This window comes from Falco punctatus (genome assembly GCF_963210335.1).
Source record: "Falco punctatus genome assembly, chromosome: 11".
Taxonomy (NCBI): Eukaryota; Metazoa; Chordata; class Aves; order Falconiformes; family Falconidae; genus Falco; species Falco punctatus.
Genome location: NC_137591.1, coordinates 30,733,568 through 30,752,405, shown reverse-complemented (window position 1 = coordinate 30,752,405; position 18,838 = coordinate 30,733,568). Strand labels below are relative to the sequence as shown.

General features: G+C 41.5%; 1 protein-coding gene across 1 annotated transcript in view; it reads right to left on the bottom strand.

The window, feature by feature from the left end:
* Window positions 1-31: 31 nt before the first annotated feature.
* DHX9 (DExH-box helicase 9) overlaps window positions 32-18,838 on the bottom strand; it is a 54,432-nt gene continuing 35,625 nt past the window's right edge. Inside the window, exon 29 of the mRNA XM_080407537.1 lies at window positions 32-18,413. The gene's annotated coding sequence lies outside the window, so the exon portion shown is untranslated. The remainder of the gene's footprint in view (window positions 18,414-18,838) is intronic.

Below are 18,838 nucleotides of genomic sequence, written 5' to 3'. Positions count from 1 at the left end.
CGCGCGTGCTGCGTCCGTCCCCGCCGCTTGGCACCGCGCTGAGGCGGGCGGGCCGCGCGCCGCTCTTCCCCCCCGCCTCTGCCCTGACAGGGCCCGGCGGCTGCTGCCTGCTCCGTGCTTGTGCGGACTTTTCCTAGAGGGAAAACCTCAAGCTTCTCAAGAAATGTGGGAAAACTGCGTGCGCTCTGCCAGCCCGCTCGCCCTGGGCGCGGCTGGGTGTGTGCGGGCCGAGCCGCGGGTCAGAGGGGGCCCGCCGCCTCCCCCTAGTCATTTGTAACGAACTTACTTTCATATCTAAGTCCACATCTCTGTGCTCCTGAGAGGCATCAGCTCTGTCAGACGTGCCCAAAGGCCGGATTATGATTTTAGCTGTCACCATAAGATCTCCCTGTGACTTGTCAGGCCGAGGGGCTGTGTGAAGATCAGCTCTGTAAAATCCAGGAGTGGTGTCAAGCCAAAACCGCTTTTGTGGGAGAAAGTGCTTCCAGAAGCCTGCTCAGGACACGGGAGACCACTCATTGAGACAGAAATTGATAGGAGAGTCAAGGAAACACTTTGTAAACTCTGTGTTTGTTATATTCTGAGCAAGCGTGAATGCAGCCTGTGGCCGAAAGAACAGAAAAAACAGTCTGTTCTGGGAAAAAGATGCACATTCTTCTTTTAAGGTAAACACACGTATCCCTACAGAAGCCAGCCCTTCGCTTCCTGCATGAGGAGCCTGTGTTGGACTGTTCACCAGGTCCACACAACACATACTTGCAAGCCAGCCTGGGAATTACCTTGCTGCTGGTAGATGTTACTGTTACACCTGGTGCTATGCATCGGTGTGGTGGTTCCTCTCTCTGCATCCCTAGCAGAGCATTAACCTGGCTGTGATGAGAGAGCCGCCACACTGAGAGGCCCCTGGACACCCCCAGCACCAGCAGAAGGGACGCGGGTGCATTACAGAGTCATTGCTGCATCACTATTGTTTGGGCTGGAATTACACATCTCCAGCGGAAAGTCTGATTTCCGCTGCTTCCCCCGCCTTTTCCTCAGTTTCTGAAAACAAGCCAGCTGCTGTGAAAGCGATGCTGAGCTGATGACATTGAGGCAGAAGCTCTGGAAACGGCGTGTGGTGGAGCTTCTCGGGTTCTGTAACAGCCTGGCTAATGCCTGCAGTTGAGAGTGGACACAGCAGGGCAGGCGACAAGGAACAAGAGCGCAGGAAGCCACGTGGAGCAGATGGATGGGAGGCAGAGAAGGATTAGGATAGAGGGGAGAAGGGGGTGAGGACTCTGAGCAGGATCAGAGGGTACTGCCACAGACCCCACTCAGTGGAGTAACAGGATCATCTGTCCATGCGTGGGAGGTTCCCATGGATAATGGAAAAAATTCAGCTTAATGCAGAATTCTTGGGTTTAAAGGTACTCAGTTTAAATACCTGAAAACTATAATTTGCTAGAGTTTTTAACTAATCCATTTTCCAGAATTTTACAGTACATATGTAGGACCATTCTCAGCAGTTTATGTGAAGTCTGCCCTGTCATTCCCAAGTTATTGATTCTAATAAAGAAATCCTGAAAAAGAGATGTCTGGTGATATTTGCCATCAAAATCCACTTCATACTCTTAACTGCAATTTCATCTTTGACATACATATTTAAAGTACTCGGACAGATCGAGTGATGCAGTTATATTTCATTCAACGAACCTACACTCATCTAACTAAAACCAGAATTAAACCTCATAGCCCTATAAATGCATGGCTTGTGCTTTCCTTTTAATGTCTTACCTGCTGAAATACTCAAAGTCTTGCAGCATATTCCCCACAAACCTGTTTCATTTCCAACACAGGAAAAAGCACCCTCATGTGAAATAACTGTGTCTTAAAATACAGAACCTGGATAGCTTCTCTGACTTTGCAATGCCTGCAGAGGTGAATAATAGTAAAAACACCTCGGTCAATAAATTCTTGCGACTGAAAACTCCCAGGAAGTTGAGTGAGTCATCCTGCATGGCAGGAGTGGCCGGAAAGGAAGGAAGGACTGTTGGGATAGGATGGGCACAACAACGAAACTTTCAGTTAACCACAAATTAGAATATTTGTGGATTAAGGTTCATGACTGTGCTGGGCTTAGGCAGCACAGGCATAATGAAACAAGGGTGAAAAAATGTCATGGCTGCTGCTTCAGAAGCAGGTGCAAGTCTTCAAGTACCTACTGCCCCAAATTGTGCTAATGACAGCAATACCAGTCTCAAGAAAATTTGCTTTCTATTTAATAAAGAGGTGGTCAGGGAAGAATGTAAATACATGAAGTTAACTGTAGAAATCAGCAAGTTATTACTTCAGTTCTTTTTTGAAGTACACAGATTCAAGTTAAATGAATGAGAACAAGTGGGGAGAGAGTAAGAACAAAGAGAAGAAATGAAAAAAAGGAAAAGCAACATAAAAATCTGAGAGGAAGCAGCCTTTATAAAAGCAACTCTTACAGGAAATTCTGACAGCTTTCAGAAGGGCAGAACTCCCAAGGCTGGCAGTCTCGCTCTTTGAATAGAACCCCTTCAGGAAAAAAAAAAAAAAAAAAAAGCAAAGCAGTATTTTCTTTCCTTTTGATCAAAAAAAATTAAAATTGCAACAATGTGGTGATCACCCACAAGCAATCTGAAATAACAAATTAAGAGCACAGTCAGTCTCTGTCCTACAGCAGCTCAAACCAAGCGCTAACACAACTGTGCACTAAAACATCTGACCCATTTGGGGCTATTGAGGTCCAGAATGTCTTCAGGAAGCGTCACGGGGCAACAAGCACTTTAATTATCAGTCTTCCCACACTGATTTAGCATCAGCATTTGTTCACAGGCAAAATCTGAGTGCATGACACTAAGGTAAACTGCTTAGAAGTTTCAGACTGTGATAGTGGAGCTTGGTTGCTCCATGGGTGCCAATTATTAAAACAGATTGATAAAAGTAAGCCCCACAGAGAAAAACAACCCGGATTTGCTAATAAAAGTAAATAGCTACGATCCCCAGATGAAAACTGCTGTACAACCAAACATTTCATTACCAGTACATATATGTCAGTTTACACTAAAAAATGAAGGACAGAAAAGCCCCGTGCTTGCCATCAGCCTTAGAGTTACCAGCCACTGGACGAGCTGCCCGAGCAACCTTATAAAATGTCATTTGTCACAATCTGGCTGCTTTGGGCAATATCAGATGAAGTTTCCAGCAATTTCCTGCCCTGCTCTCCATCACACAGGGGCTTCCCACAGGCCCCACCATTTTTCTCAGTGGACGCAATCAAAACAACAGTAATTGCAGCAGACAACCACTCCTCCGCCACCAAATAACCAAAACCACTTAAACGGAAGCAAGCAAGTCAGCAGATTCACCAAAGAGTCAGTGCAAAAGAGTCAGAATTCAGGAAGGCTGGGTGATAAAATTCAGATGCTTTTACAGGTGGATGTGAAAAGAATCCACACTGCAGTCTCCAGTAGTGCATTGGGGAGCATGGAAAAAAACCTGCTCTAAACCATTTCTTTTTATGAAGATAAAAGCCAAGCTTTAGGCTTGGTTTTCTATCTTGGTTGAAAACTTTATTTTACCAAGTCAGAACAAATACTCTACAGTCCCAGCTGGGCTAATCTCTGTGATTCCACTGAAGCATGTAAACTGCTGCAACTCTGATCAACGGATCCGTCACATCTTTCTACTGCCCAAAGTGCCCGTGTGCTGTGCGAGGTGGGATTTCAATTCTGTTCTTACCAGCCGGGCGCTGCTTCAGTCTCGGCATCAGCAGTAATGACAAAACATTGATTTCTGCAGGCAATGGCCCACAGGCACATCTAAAACGGGAGGGAAAAGCTGTACAGAGTTAAAGCATCTCACACCTTATTTCAACGGGGCTGGCAGAAACTGCAGATGAGGGAATGAGGTTAAGGACTGGACGATCTCCTTCCACATGCAGTGCAACAAATGCAGCTTAGGACCAACATTACAAATGTGTAAGAAATGTACTGCTCTATTAAAATATGGTTTAAAGCCACCCATTTAGAGAAGTTCTTCTGCAATCAACGATAGGTGTGCAGAGAATGTGAATTAGTGTGGTAAATGTCTGACGTATCTACTATCAGTAGAAGTACAGAATAAATCAGAGAACCATACTGGTTACTTAATATTCATACCTGTCATGATTTTATGGAAGCAGAATGTTACTGTAATCTTATTACTAGAACTGAAAAAGAGAGCTAATAGGCATGAAAGCAGAAGGTGTTTCATAAAATGGTTTAAGTTTGACTTCCTTAGTTGCTCTTTTGAAGATTATCCTAAATAATCCTGTAGAGTGACTACAGGTAGGTGAATAAAAAAGTATCTCTGAACCTGTTCATGAGAGGTAATCTGCTGCTTACAAGTTTCTGCAAACCAGGAGAAATGAAAGACATAAGCTGATTATTTTATGTCTTTTCTGAAGTGAGTCTGGGATGTAGCCTCTCCTTAATACTGTGATGTTGGGAAGCAATATGCTAAAAAAAAATGAAATATGAAAGGACTGTGCAGCTTTTCATCTTCCTATTGTGGATTCAAACACAGCCCATCCTTTTAACCAAAACCCATTTTGGTTAATGGATGTCTGGTGATGTGTATGAAATGAATTCATAATCTTTGATTCCTAGCAGATGAGATTTTTATCTTTTATCTTTACTCCCTCTTTTTATTCTGCGGTGTAGTCCTGTGCTGAATTTAAGGAACCACATCTTGCAGCCTACATTAGACCATGTCAAGAACACCAGAAGGACCCGAGCCAGCCCTAGCTCAGCTTCCTTCCCCTCTCCAAGACATCCACTCGCCTGTCCAGTATCACTGTGACTTTCACAGCTGCCTTTGTAAAGCCCACTGATGAGGGAACTGGGAAAGGGTAGTGCGTGGATGGGCACACTGAGCCTTGAAACATCCAGTGGGATTCTTGGAGATGAAATGTTCCTCAGCGCTTATTCCCTTCCAGCTCTCCCATTCTCAATCAGTAAACCAGCAGTGCACTGCACACATGAAAGTGTGCCAAAGATTAAATTTATTTCTCTATGATACTACATCTATAGTATAGAGCCACTAAATTCACCGAGAAGAGGCTCAGGCTCAGTGCCACCTTCATTTTTGCACTACAGAGTCCATTGATGGATGCTCTGCTACCAAAAAAGTCCAGCAATATTTAGGTTTCTGACATGCTGATGTAGTTCTCTCTGTGAAGAGCAGAACTTGTTTACCCAAATCCATTTGGATAATGTCTGAGTCCTGTTCTTCACTGACTTGCATAGCTATGCAAATCCTTCACATGCATGAGCTGGGGCTGTTTACACTAACTGTAAAACATTCCCAGTAGAACTATCTTCCAAGCCTGATAAAATGCCATCCCAAAAAGTAGTGCACGTCTTGGGGGTGGTCATGAGTATCTCACCGCGAAGGCTGTTAACCCATGTGATCACAATGAAGTTGTTGAACAAGTATCCTTCCTGACCTTCCAGCAGAATTCCCAGGAGTGTTTTCAGCAGAAAGTTGGATAACTTCTTTTGACCAGTGCCAACAGGGTTGAAAGTTGTCTTCCGATAGTTCTTAACTATCGTTTATGGTCACAACCTCTTTTTTTTCATAGCACAATCTGCCAGTCAGTCTTGCCATGATCATTATTTTATTAATAGTAAATTGTGTTCCTGTTTTATCGTTTGTAAAACCTTTCTTTTCTTCATGCAAGATGGCTATTGAAAGCAACCTTAATTCAAGCACCTCCCTCACTGTAAGAGCTCACCTTTGTAAGTTTGATGTTCTTTAAGCACGGTGTTTAGGAACTTTCCCTTGCTTTTCAAAAACAGACAAAACAAGAAAGCAGTCTCTAAGAAACTCCATCTTCTTTTAGTTCTTTTTCCTGTAAAAACCTGTAGTGCTTTGTATGCTCTATGCTTTTAGCCGCAGGTCTTTCTTCGCCATTGGACTCATGCTTTAAGACTTGCAGAAAAATTGATGTGGAATTTGTAGATGTGGTGTAGGTAGCATTTGTGTATGGTCATGGTCATACATAAAAGCGGGAACTAATGGTTTCCTTCTGCTCTGCAGTTTGCTATAGTTTGCTAGCCATATTTTAGCCATTTCTAGCCATTAGAACCCAAACTAGACAGGTTAGATGCAGAAAATAACTGGAAAGAAATCAAAAGGGATTGTGGCTTTATTAGCCGACAGGCCTCACCAAGCAGTGGAGAGGGTTATTTAAAAAACTGTCGACAGAAGTCCTAGCAGATTCGAATCCACTTGAACTGCTTCAAGAAGGAAACCTCATCACAGGAAGTACATGATTCCCAATGATCCAAGGTCAGATCAACCATCTAACGGAGGGGACATTCAAGAAAACACTGTATAGTTGGACAGGGCTCAGAGCAACCTGATCTAGTTGAAGATGTCCCTGCTCACTGCAGAGGGAGTGGACTAGATGGCCTTTAAAGGTCCCTTCCAACCCAAACCATACTATGATTCTCTGACAGTCGATTGAGAAGGCTAGTCTTTCGGATGACGGATCTTAGATGAGCAGAGCTCATGTTTCTCCTGCTAAATAAATAGTTTGTCATGATGAGCAAGCTGCAGTTTGATTTTTTGTGACACCAGAAGAGTTAAACCTGGATGCCCAGCTGGAGGATGGCAACACTAACATGTAATTTTAGTATCTGGAGATCACTATCTCCCCAAACCACTTGTTTCTCTCCCTAAAGCTCCTCAGCAACTTGTCTCTGCTCCCACATGGAACTGAGCTGAGGCAGAGCTGCTTCCCCATCGCATAACTTGGAGCATACAGTGAATGGTGAGGAGCTACAAGGAGTCTGACCCACAGAGCTGCCTTTGGGGTACATACCCATGCCTGTTCTTGGCCATCTGTCAGCATGCCCCATCTCTAGTCCCGGTACCCTCCAGCTCACTACGTTCTCCCTTGCACTGCCTGTGTCTGTGGATGGTCAGACAATGACCAGCTGAGAGGACAGATAAGACATTCTCTGTACTCAAAGCCCTCCAGCCAGCAAAGACTAGACAAAAGCAATTCAGAGAAAATCTGTTCCATCCCTGTAGCCAGAAGCAAAACAAAAAACCAAAAAAAAACAAAAACAAAAAAAGGACTTGGAATGAACAGAATCTTCTGAAAATATAGCTATTAAGCTCTACAAAGTCTCTGCAAAGCTACAAAGCATACATGAACTGCAATTTTCAGAGGCTTGTAACTCAGCCATCTTAAGGTATAAGTTTGTGAGAACACCAAAAACTTATTTTTCACATCAAGACCATTCCCCTATCAAACATTAATCCCTTGATCTACTGTTCAGAAAGAACAGAGTGTTGCTGTGAAATACGTACAGTGGCTTTGATATAAATTGCTGTACACTGTAGTATTCCTTAATGTTTTTGTTTGACCCAAATCACTCTTAGCTGAAAATGAGCATAAAAGCTCAACAACCATAAGGATAATGAGACATGGACTGCATGCAGTTTCAGTCGGGAAAAAAAAAAAAAACCCCAAAAAAAAAAGAGTCAGTTTTGCAAAATTACAAACCGCAGAAAAGACAAGGTTGAAATCGCTACGTTTGACAATACTACCAGCTTTATTTACAGTAAAACAAGGAACCACTAGTTTTGGTTTAAAAAAAAAAAGAAAAGAGGGGACACCCTAGTGGCTTGACCTTCCTACCAGCATCACCACTGTAATGCTGACTTTGTTTATGTTCCTTGGCAGAGCATTTAAACACTACCCTCATTCCTTCCTGACTATAAAAGGATCGAATACCTATCCATTAACACATCGCTATGAATGCTAAGTGCTCTTAGGCAAATCATATCAAACTCATCCCCCTCTGTGGTCTGTCACTTCTATTGAGACTGAACTTTCCATTTGAGCAGTAGGTAGCCAGAAGATGGACCACCTCAGTGGGATAACATGGTACCATTACTGACTTAATATTACTTTATGTTTCTTCTTTTTCTTTCTCTGACTCTAGACTGTTGGGATTTATGACTCCTCTCTCTCTTGCTATGCCTTCTGTTGGTAGTAAATAAATAAATAGCAGGTAGATAGGGGTCTCGGCAGCTTCTGAAGAGCACCTGCAATTCATGCTGCAAAAAGCTGGGAGAAACGCCAGTGCTCTGATACCCTACCTTCCTTCCCTTTTCTTTGAGCCAACAAAAGATTCTCCAAAGACCCAGAAGGCCAGGACTTAGGGCAGAGTATGCAGTCTGCAGAGGCCAGAGGTCGTGTTGATCCTACCAGGTCCTCAGGTAAAGAGAGCAAGCTACAGCTTCCTGGGAGTATTAAGTCTTATGATCTTCTAGTCATAATAGGAACTGGGAAGAATGTAAATGTGCAAGACAATTCCCTGGTTGTTCTGTCATTCATAGGTATCACAGGACTGGAAGATACCTTAATTTTGCAGGGACTAGGAATTAATCCTGCTCCATAAGGCAGAGTGTTGGAACCTCATTCATTGGGAGCAGCTGAATTCCTGTTTCCTTCTGCATCTGTAATTTTTTGAATAACGAGAATTTATCCTAGTATAAAGCATGCAAAAAGCCGTACAGATGCTCACGCTGCTACTTATGGAATATCAAAGCAAAGAGAAAAATTAAGATTGTTAGGGAAGGAAATGACATTTTTAAACTTACCAGTGGATATGACAAACAATGGAAAAATGTCAAAAATGCCTTATAAATATATATATATATATAAAAGATTGTTTCCTTCTAAATGTCACTTTTTTGTGCTTTTTGAAATACCAGTAGCAAGCTACCTAAACGAGGGGGTTTGAACACGTATTAAAATAAGAACTCAGTAGGCAAAAAAACCTGTAGTTTTCATAGCTGTAAGCTGCATTTACTTGACGGGAACCTCAACATACTACCCACATTTTTATTCCTGACCCTCAGTTCATGGATATACCAGAAAGACAAGGTCAAGTGTTCAGAAAAATGCAGTGATTACAAAGGAATGGGAAATTTTAAGACCTGTGTCCTGCTTTTTTACTTGTCAGATATTTAAAGAATAGGAAATCTATAGTCTCTTCAACTGTTATTCATTTCTTCCGTTTTGGAGCACAGGGAAATTATTACATCAGAGAATATAATTACATTAAAAGCATTTATACTAGTAGATCAACTGCAACATTTACCTGATAATTAATTTTTGATACGTTAATTTACCTCCAGCTATGAGCATGTTATTTTAAAATCATACAAATAAGTTAAAATCAAGATTTGGCATGTTGATTTATTGTACAATCAATTGTAATTGTTTGCATTATTTTGTAATTGGGGTTAACTTACGGTAAGCACCAGGAGAGGGTACAGAGGATAGGTGACATCTTTATGGGATGGTAATGTCAGTCCCTCCTGCTCCTGTTTTCTCGCAAAGATTCAGATGCCTGTCAATGAAAGGCCGGTGTATTTTAATTAACACTGAATTGACATTAGACACTTGGAAACCAGAACATGCTTCTCAAGTGTTATATGATTTTAAATCACAGAATGCTCTTTAAAATAGCACCTCATTGTGAACCGTCCAGTGGTTTTTTAACGTAGAATGTAGTTTTCATTGGTCCACTTTTTGGCTTGAGTCATTCTCAAAACACATTTCACACCACCCCATCAGCCACTGGCTTGTGGCAACTGAGTTTTTGCCACACAAACTGTTTAACTTCAAAGGTTAAGAAAACAAAAAGACTCCAGAACATAAACATCTTTATATAGTACTACATACCTAGCATACCATTTTCATCAGTGCTTCAGTGCAGCCTCCAAAGCTCTAACACAGCATGTGAAATTTTGTAAGTTTGTTCATTTCTGCATTTCCCTGTATTTCAAACTAGCCAAGTGTCCCTGGCTACGGACGTTAGCAGGGAAGGTTGCCTTATGGCACGTTACTGATTTACCAGACACCACCAGATAGAATTGTTATGAATTTTATACCCTTGTTTGAGGGCTTTACAAATCCGCAGAGATATTCATCTTCTCTTTTATTGGGCTGAAGCGCCTGTGTTTCTTCTTACAAGGAAGTTGGTTGCATAGCGGGTGAATTGGATGTAATGAGTTTTGCCCAAGGGGGGGGTAATCCCTTCCAATTCATTTACGCATATGTAAATGTCATTCTCCGAGCAGTACCTGAAAGCACAGTAAGCTTCCAGATAATCACTAAGAGTTCTTTTCAGCTTGCCTTAATTCAGGAAAATATTTAAAGTCGATTTCTTTTTTTGTTTTTTTTCCCCACCTTGTGTTTATGTCTCCCAGCCATTCCTTGCCCTCCTGGATGTGAGGCTGTTAAGTCCCAAAGGAGCCAAGCTGCAGGAGACTTTCCTGGTTTGTTCACCTGCAGAAGTCAGGCTTGAAAGCTTTTACTCAAGTTTTCACCTTATCTCCCGCTCAGTCGTGGACAAGTACAGGTGCCCAATTTTAAAATTCTGTCTCTCAGGACAAGAGGCAATAAAGAATATTCACTCACTGGAAGTCACAGGGCCAGGTCGCAGTTTAGTAACATCTGGCTTTCTGAACAAAAGGGAAAAAAAGAAAAAAAAGCTGCACAAACAGAGGACACATAACTTCATCGGTCCCCTGAAGTGTACAACAGACAGTTAGCATTTTTCTCATACTGAACCCAAGTACTCACGGTCACGTTTCCTTCCAGGTCGCAGTTGGGATGGCAGATGTTCTCCCAGTGTGTTACTCTCCTCGCATCCTGTAGTTGGGATTGCCAATGTATTCAAGTTCCAGAGTATAAACAGGAGTTAGCTCAATGAAGCAATTGTTCATTCTGCTATTTTATTTCTGCTAAATTATGTGAGCTCATTTTGCAGGCTTCTCTCGGATTCCTGCTTTGGGGAAGCTCAAATGTGAAGAGGTGAGGGACAGACCTGGTGGCACCGTCATGGTCTAACCCCAGCTGGCAACCAAGTACCAGGCAGCCGCTCCCTCACTCCCCCACGGTGCTTGCAAAGCAGGAGATGCTTGCAGTTGCTGTCAGTAAGAATGCCTCCTGCTGTCCTGCATGGCTGGGGGGCACTGGAAAAAACATTTCACACTCATTATTAAGTCATTAACATGCCTTTTTTTTTTTTCTTTTGCCCTACATTTGGTGTGTTTAGGGACTTGTCAGTGCTAGTTCTTTATAAACTGATCTGTGTGATCAACAACGGACAAATTCAGTGTCCTTTGGTAGATCAGACACATACAGGTTTATCCTGAGATATTACAAAAAAATTTTAATAGGGTTGTAACAGGAAGAAAAAACTTGATTAAATGTATTGGTAACAGCTGATATTGTTCAGCTGAGTATCAAGTAATGAAAACTCAGTATGTGTTGTAGAATATAGCGATTTAGAAAAGGCAAACAGAAATGAGCTGACAGATGGGCTGTGCGGAAGACAGCGCAGCGCTTACTACCCTTGTGCTGCCTGGAACTGGACAGAAAGATTGCAAGTCTTCTCAACAAGGACAGATTGCCAGTTGTCTGTTTGGTTGTTGTCCCAGCCTGAACCATAATGCTCTTTCAAACCATGGTCCGTACAGTGCCATCAAGACTCTTCCCAGCACGTTAGTTTCTGTAGCTGCACACCATAACTTCCTGCGTTTTTCACATTTCCTGGAGCTTGGGGAGCTGGAATTCTCCAGTGACTGGCTAGTTTGAAGAACGATTACCAGGGGTGGCACAGAACAAGCACCCTTGTTAGGTATGTGCAGTCCTGGAGCTGTCAAGAGGCAGAACCAACCTTGTTACCGGGGTCTTAACATAGTGACACACTACCCGGTTAATACAGCAGCAGAGCAGAAGATAGATAGTCTATAGGCAGAGGATGACAGCAATGCAATGGCCAAATACCTCTTGGAAAGATGAAAGAAAACTGGCTTGGGATCTGCAAGAGTAGACCAGAACATGTCATCATCAAGATTTAATTACATCTTCTGTTGGAATACTTGTTGAGATAACTTCTCTGGCCATCTATTTTATGTATCCTTGATGGTATCCAGGATAATAGGTATCCTGATGATCCATAAAAACTCATGTTAAAATCAGTAGGCTGATGACCGATATAGTGTATTTAATATAAGAGAATTTCACCACGGGTCTCTCTCAGTGAAGGATGAGCATTACCAAGCACAGTGTGTTGTGATTAGAGATGTTATTATTTTCTTAGAAAGACAACTAACGTTCTCTTTTAAGACTTCTGTTATGTAAACACTTTCAGCTGAAGATTAGGTTCCCAGCCATCTCTTGAATAAGCTAACTAGGCTGTAGTCTTTTCATTAGACCCATTTTTGACCTTGGATAATTTATAATCACTTTGAACTCTCTCCAAATTTTCAGCGCTGTAAAAATGCTGGATGTGAGAATTGGGTACATTTTAGTAAGTAATCTCTCAATTAGCATATGGAGAAATAGTATAAATGTTCTTATACACACACCTGTCTTTGCAGGCACTAAACTTGCTTTCCTGACAAAGATTTTTTACTTGGAACAAAACAAACCAGACCTGAGTCCCTATTTAAGTTTACAGTAACTCCTCCTCCACTGATCTCTTTTGGAGAGCCTCCACTCAGAGTCTGAAGGTCACCATTACCAAGGCTGAACTGGGAAGGTTTCAGTCTGAAAACAAACACTCTGTCGAAGCTGGATGCAGCTCAAAGTAAGTTTTATAGTGCGGGAAAGCCAAGTAAGCTACTTGCATTGTTTAGACAACTTTGAAGATGTAAGTCACAGGCCGTGAGGAAAGGAACCATCCTTTAAAAATGTACATTCAGAAACCAGCATTTGGGATAGCTTAAACACACTTCTCTTGCTCACTTGTAGATATATATAGTGACTATAGCTACCAGCATACTGCACATAGACTCAAAAACACTCTGCCTGGGAAGAATGACAGGGTGAGATGCTGTTCTCACAAATACTGATTTTTAGTTTAATGCTATAGACCAGTTATTTAAGCAGCTCTGTGCGTTGAATCGCAACATCATACAGCTACATCTGCCTCTGTAGCTCTTTGTGCACATGATGATGCTAACGTCAAGAGGTACCAACATGCGTAGGCTTTTGTCTAAATTAGGTTACTTGCAAGCCACCTCAGAGCTCATTGTGTCAGCAAAAAACCTCCATATCTTTTGCCAAACAATTTTCCTCTTATTTTGAAATACACTAAGAGAACTGGTTGATAATGTTCTGGAGGAAATGGAGCTTGGCAGAACATTGTTGGAAGCCCGGCCTGGAGAGGGACAAGGGTGATGCTGGATTTGAATTGCCCAGGTGTTGGAAGTTGTAAGGCATTTAGCTTTTTGCATTATTTTGCCATTCATAGATGATACAACATTAACTGAGGAGCTGTAGCCACAGCATAAATATTTTAAAGTGTACTTTGTGTTGTTAATGGTGTAAGAGGAACCACATAGAAAACCTGAAGCTAAAATGCAGTAAAACTGAACATGAGTTTTGAGTAAATCTATGTCACATTGCTAGGAAGCTTGTCTGGCTGAGTTGACCTCATGTAGAAATCTTTATCAGTTTCTATTGGCCCATCCTTGGCTCTACAGAAAAGTGGCACTTGGTCTCCTCACTCAAGCTGTGTGTCCTCCCACCTGATTCTTGTTACTTCCAGAGGCGTTGCTCCTTGTCCCTTTATTGTTCCCGGTGCATGGCATTTTTAAGGCTTCAGCAATTTATCTTGAGAGCTGACAGGACATTTTAAAACATCTCTTCAGTCAAAAATGTCAAGTAGGCAACATTGGTATGGATCCTGATGACCCTTGCGATTGAGAACCACTCAGGGAGATAAGGTTGTTGCAACATTGTCTTTGTTCCCAGTGATAAATTTAAAGTGACAGTTCTAAGGCAATCAGTTTGAATCCCAGAGATTTTTCTTTGCAAAATAATGAAGACTAAATTGTTTTAAAACTTTGTTGAGTAAAGAATTTGGAACGCTAAAAGACAAATGTTTTTCTAAGTTTTGAAAAACATAGTCTTGGACTTTGAACTGAGTGATGGAAGAGAAAGAAATCTTAATCTCAAGGTCTCAAGAGTCTGCAAATGTGAAAATGCTTTCACATTTAGCTATTGATTTGTTTTGCTTCATTTTTGGTGCCTCACCCTTAGAATAAAGATTCATAAGCAGATCTTTTTCCTAATGGTTTGACTTTGGTTTTCTCACTTTATGTATTATAGCCTACTTCAAAAATTGCAGACCCTTAACAACAGAGTAGATGAGGGTCATACGAGCATGCAGTTAGAGGAACCTAGTGAATGCATGATTCCCAGCAGAGAACAGCAACATTCATTTACACAGTGGGTTTCGTACCTGTTGAAGTCTTCCCTGGTAATAATATTAAAAGTATTGTATGAGTAAATCATCTCCAGGGTGTTAAAAAATTTTTGTGTTATTGCCAAGAGTGAGCACGGAGGATCTGCTTCCAAACAAATGCAATAACTGCTTGCTTTTCATCCAACGTAAGATTGCCTCTTTCAGCTTTATTAATACGTTTGATGTTAGTGAGATGGTTGTTGTTGCTGCTTTGGTGGCTGTTCACTATGAGTTTTGAGAACAAACTGATATTAAACCTAGTGTCCAGCTCTGAGTCTCTCACTGTCTGATGATGATGGTGATCCTTTTTTTAGCAGTCATTAGCATATGCAGAGGAACATCTTCCTGCGTGATTTATCCTAATTTACATAAAGCCAAGATCAAAGTGCGTTGCACCTTCAACTTCTACCTAATATCCACATTCTCCTATAGATGCTTTGTGAACCACTGTAACGACATGAAAACAGGCACTCCTATGAAAAACAAAAAAAGCTCTTTGGAGACAAACTTCTGTGATAACTGCTGCATCAGAGACGCTCTGGAGGCTGACAGCCTCTCCAGTGCCTCTCCTGGGCTGAAGAAGTTGGAAGTTCCTTAGCGAGCTCCTTGACAGGCTCTTTATCTCTCTGCTGTGGGAAGGATTGGCACAAGATGAAGATGCTGACCCACTGGTGTCTATTTTCGGTCTGTTCTTGTTGGTCAGTGTGGCTTAACCCATCTGTTTTTTCATCGCCCTTGCTCACCTTCTTCTTTACCAGCATAGCAGAGCCACCCAGCACCTGCTGGGCTAATAGAAGTGCAGCTCTCCCACGCGAGTGCACCAGAAGAACGTGTTTTTAAAGACAAAGGTGTGATAATTTTTTAACACCTCTTCTCTTTTTCTCCTCCTGTGGCAGACCACTGCCTCGCCCAAATGATTAGCAAAGCCAAACTCCATTCCAGAAGCATTGCTGACTCTCTGGCTAGTCCTACGAGCAGCCTGCCAGCTCTGCTAGCCAAACCAAATGTCTGCATTAGCCCTGAGGGAGGAGGAGGAACCATTTTATGGCAGCTGTAAAAGGTCACGCAGTAAACACCGGTGCTACTGCTCATCTGTTGTCCTAACTGATCCAAGTAGTTTGGATGCATGCGGTATGCATGTGAGCAAGCGCTTCAAAGCTCTCTCCTGGCTCTTCGAGATTCAGGTTACAAACTAGAGAATTAGCAAAATGTAGTTGATTAATTTGGGTTTCTTCTGTCTTATCTGAGACTGGTTGGTCAAATGAGATGGGTCTCAAGACCTATAACACATGAAAACCTCTGTCTTAAAATACACATTCTGCCTTTCTTGCATCAATCTGTGCAAGATCCAGGGCTTTTGGGCTTTGTTTGTTTATGAGCATAGGGGCATTCCAAGAGATTACAAATACCTAAAAGTCTAACGTTGTTTCACAGTCAGGGATGTACCAGAAATCTTCTGATTTGGCTTCTCCTAAGAACAGAACCAAGCTAGTTCCATTGTTGTGATTAGTTTTCATATTCAGAGTTTAGGAGCCTTTCCTTCTGCTTGCACAGTTGGTTTTGTTACATGTTCCCATGTCTTTCAGCCGTATCTCCCTGCAAGGATGTATTCAGGAGATTCCCTGAAACATCCGATAATGCTACTGACCTCAAATTCTTGTCTTTAAGAAAGTTTTGCTTGTTCTGTATGCTACCAATTATATTCTGCAGAACAGGTAAGTTTTATTGTCCTGGAATGCTTCCTACTCCTCCTCTTCCCTCCCACAAATGATAGTTATGCCAGAACTTTCCCTCATCTAATTATATTTTTTGCAGTCTTTCCATATTAAGAAAATTATTTGCAAGCTTTTACATATAAGTTTTTTTAAAAAAAGACAAAGTTTTCCTGCTCTCTATTGCTGCTGTATCCACTTGCATACTGTAACGTGATGCTATCCTTTCCATTCTTCAGTGGCATCATCCGGAGGGGCCAGGATGATGATGAAAGTTGTGAGAAATAATCAGCTCTGACTGAGGAACTTTTTTGTGCTGCAGCAGGTCACCATTTTAACAAAACATCTGGAAATTTATAAAATCTTGTGTTTGGAATTGATTCTTTATCAAGGTAATGTTAAAGAAGATCCAGCAGCTGGACAAGCTGATGAATACTGGAAAAAGTGAACTTGTAAGGCTGTCTGAACTGCTGAAGATACAGAGGACCTACGTCTCCAGTAACACTTTTGGTTCATTATGTCCCTGAAAATTTAGGAGAAAAAAATAGAAAGAAAAAAAAAAGAATTATTCCAAGGTACGTTTGATGCTTGTTATCCTTCCAAAATGACTTTTTGTTAACAAGTGCCACAATTGTACATTACAAAATTTGTGTGGTTTTTTCCTGATGCTTTGTAACACTTGCAACAGCATTATTATAAAAAAGTAAAACACTTGATGTTGCCCTTTCCCGTAGGGCTACTACATGGGTAAAATTTAAATCTTTAGCAGTCCTGCCTTGGTTTAGGTTTGGTGAAGAACTGGTAAATGCTAATGAATGAGCAGCTGCAGGACTGTATTGCATCTCAAGAGGGCATGTGTGTAGATTCATACTCTCAACAGTCTACATTAAATGAGGTTAAGATCTTAAAATCATTTAGAAAGCAAAAACGGATGCCTGTGCAGCTGCCTTAACACATTGCAGAAGTCAGGCGTGACCGCACGCTGCTTTTGAGCCTCCTCCGAAGGCAGCAGCTCCAGGATCGCCTGCCCACCACTTTCCCTGCACATTTCCAAAACTCCTGGCAGACTTGGCAAAACCAGCTCAAGGGCTGAGCTGCACCAGTCATTTTTGATGAGTTTGAGTAGTGCAGATAGGCAGACAACTGCCTGCCGTGAAATTGCATACTTTAAAGGCAGTTCCACAGCAAACCATATTTCATCAGTGGTGGGGTCCGTAAAATAATGGCATTTTTAATTGGATGTCTGCCTTGTTTAACGCAGAGCCTGAGTACTACCCTCTGAATGCACAACTGATTTATTACTGTCCTCATTTAATCCATTTCACTGTAAATAAATGTTTACATTCAATCCACTACTATGTATATTTAACATTTCCAGCATGATCTCTTCATAGTCTTCAGGTGAAAGTACATTGGTTCAGTATGAAAACTAATGAACGTATTATTCTACTGCTTCTAGTGAATGTGGGGGTTTTGCCACCATTTTAGAGATAAGAATTAAGATAAAAACAGTTCAGCGGAGGGGAAAAAAGATTGCTTTTGTTGAATAGTCTGGGGCTTGTTTTCCAGGTTATTTAGCAATCTGTAAGTACTTTGAAATTGCAGGTTTCAATGCCTGCATATTCATGGGCTAACCTACAGATGCCTTGCATTGCACACAGAATATAAAGAACGTACAATTAATGTGAAACTGGATTAAACCTTCTGGTGGGATTACATAGGCAGCGTCAGGGAGAAAAATCTCTTTTCTCATGTAAATAAGTGTATAAAGTCCTTAATTATGACTTGAGTGATTATGTGCCAGAAGTACTAATGGTAAGAAATATTTTGTATTTTAAGAAGTATATTGGGCAAAATGTTCTATTTGGTATCTGGCCCAGTATAATAAAGGGTTTTTTTGCTTTTTACCGTAATGTGTCCTTGTATTAGATAATGTACTGCGTTTTAATCCTGACTTTTACATCCATGGTCTTTGGTTGTCCTGAGACTTTTGAACTCTGATCAGCAGCTGTTATTTGTGGTTTCTTTCTTCTACCTTGGTTCCTTAAATTCATCTTTAATTGGATTAGGAGAACTCCTAACGTCAAAGTCTACCCTTCCTCCCACAGCAGATACTCATACTATACCAGCAAAGCTCATACTTCAGACAGTGCCAGATTTCTGAGTCACTCGAAGATTTTAAAAAAAAAATCAAATTTATAATAGTGCCTTGGAAAATATGACATTACTGGGAGTTTCTCACAGAAGTTTTCTGCTCTGAGAGCATCCGGCAGGCCATGCTTATACAGTTCTCACCGTGCAGAGTTTAGATCATTCCTAAACCCTCAAATTCTTTCTTGCCACCAAATCCCAGAATTGATCAAGCCTGCAGAGTGAAGGAGTAAAAAGTGGAGGATGAGTAGAAAACAGATATAGAAAACATCTTCAGGAATGTCACTTATGGGTGGATAGAATGAAGCAGAGTTCCTGTGTAAGAAAGAACAGAATTAAAATTACAGTAAATCCACCATGAAATGGTGATTTAGGTTCTATAATCAAACTCCATCAAAGCAGTTTTAGCTCTATCTGTATTAGTTTGTCAAACAAATGTTCTAAAGGTGCTACACTGGAAGAGCTGTGTTTAAGACTTCAGCACTTGTTTTCAAACAAGCCAAAGCCCAGAGCCTTGGTATTTCATGAAGCTAAAGTGTATTTTCAGGATTTGGATGTGGCAAGTAGGTGGTCTGAGCCACTGAGCACGACAGGGAGAACCAACTGAAGTGGTTACTGCGCCGGAATTATCCCTAGTGC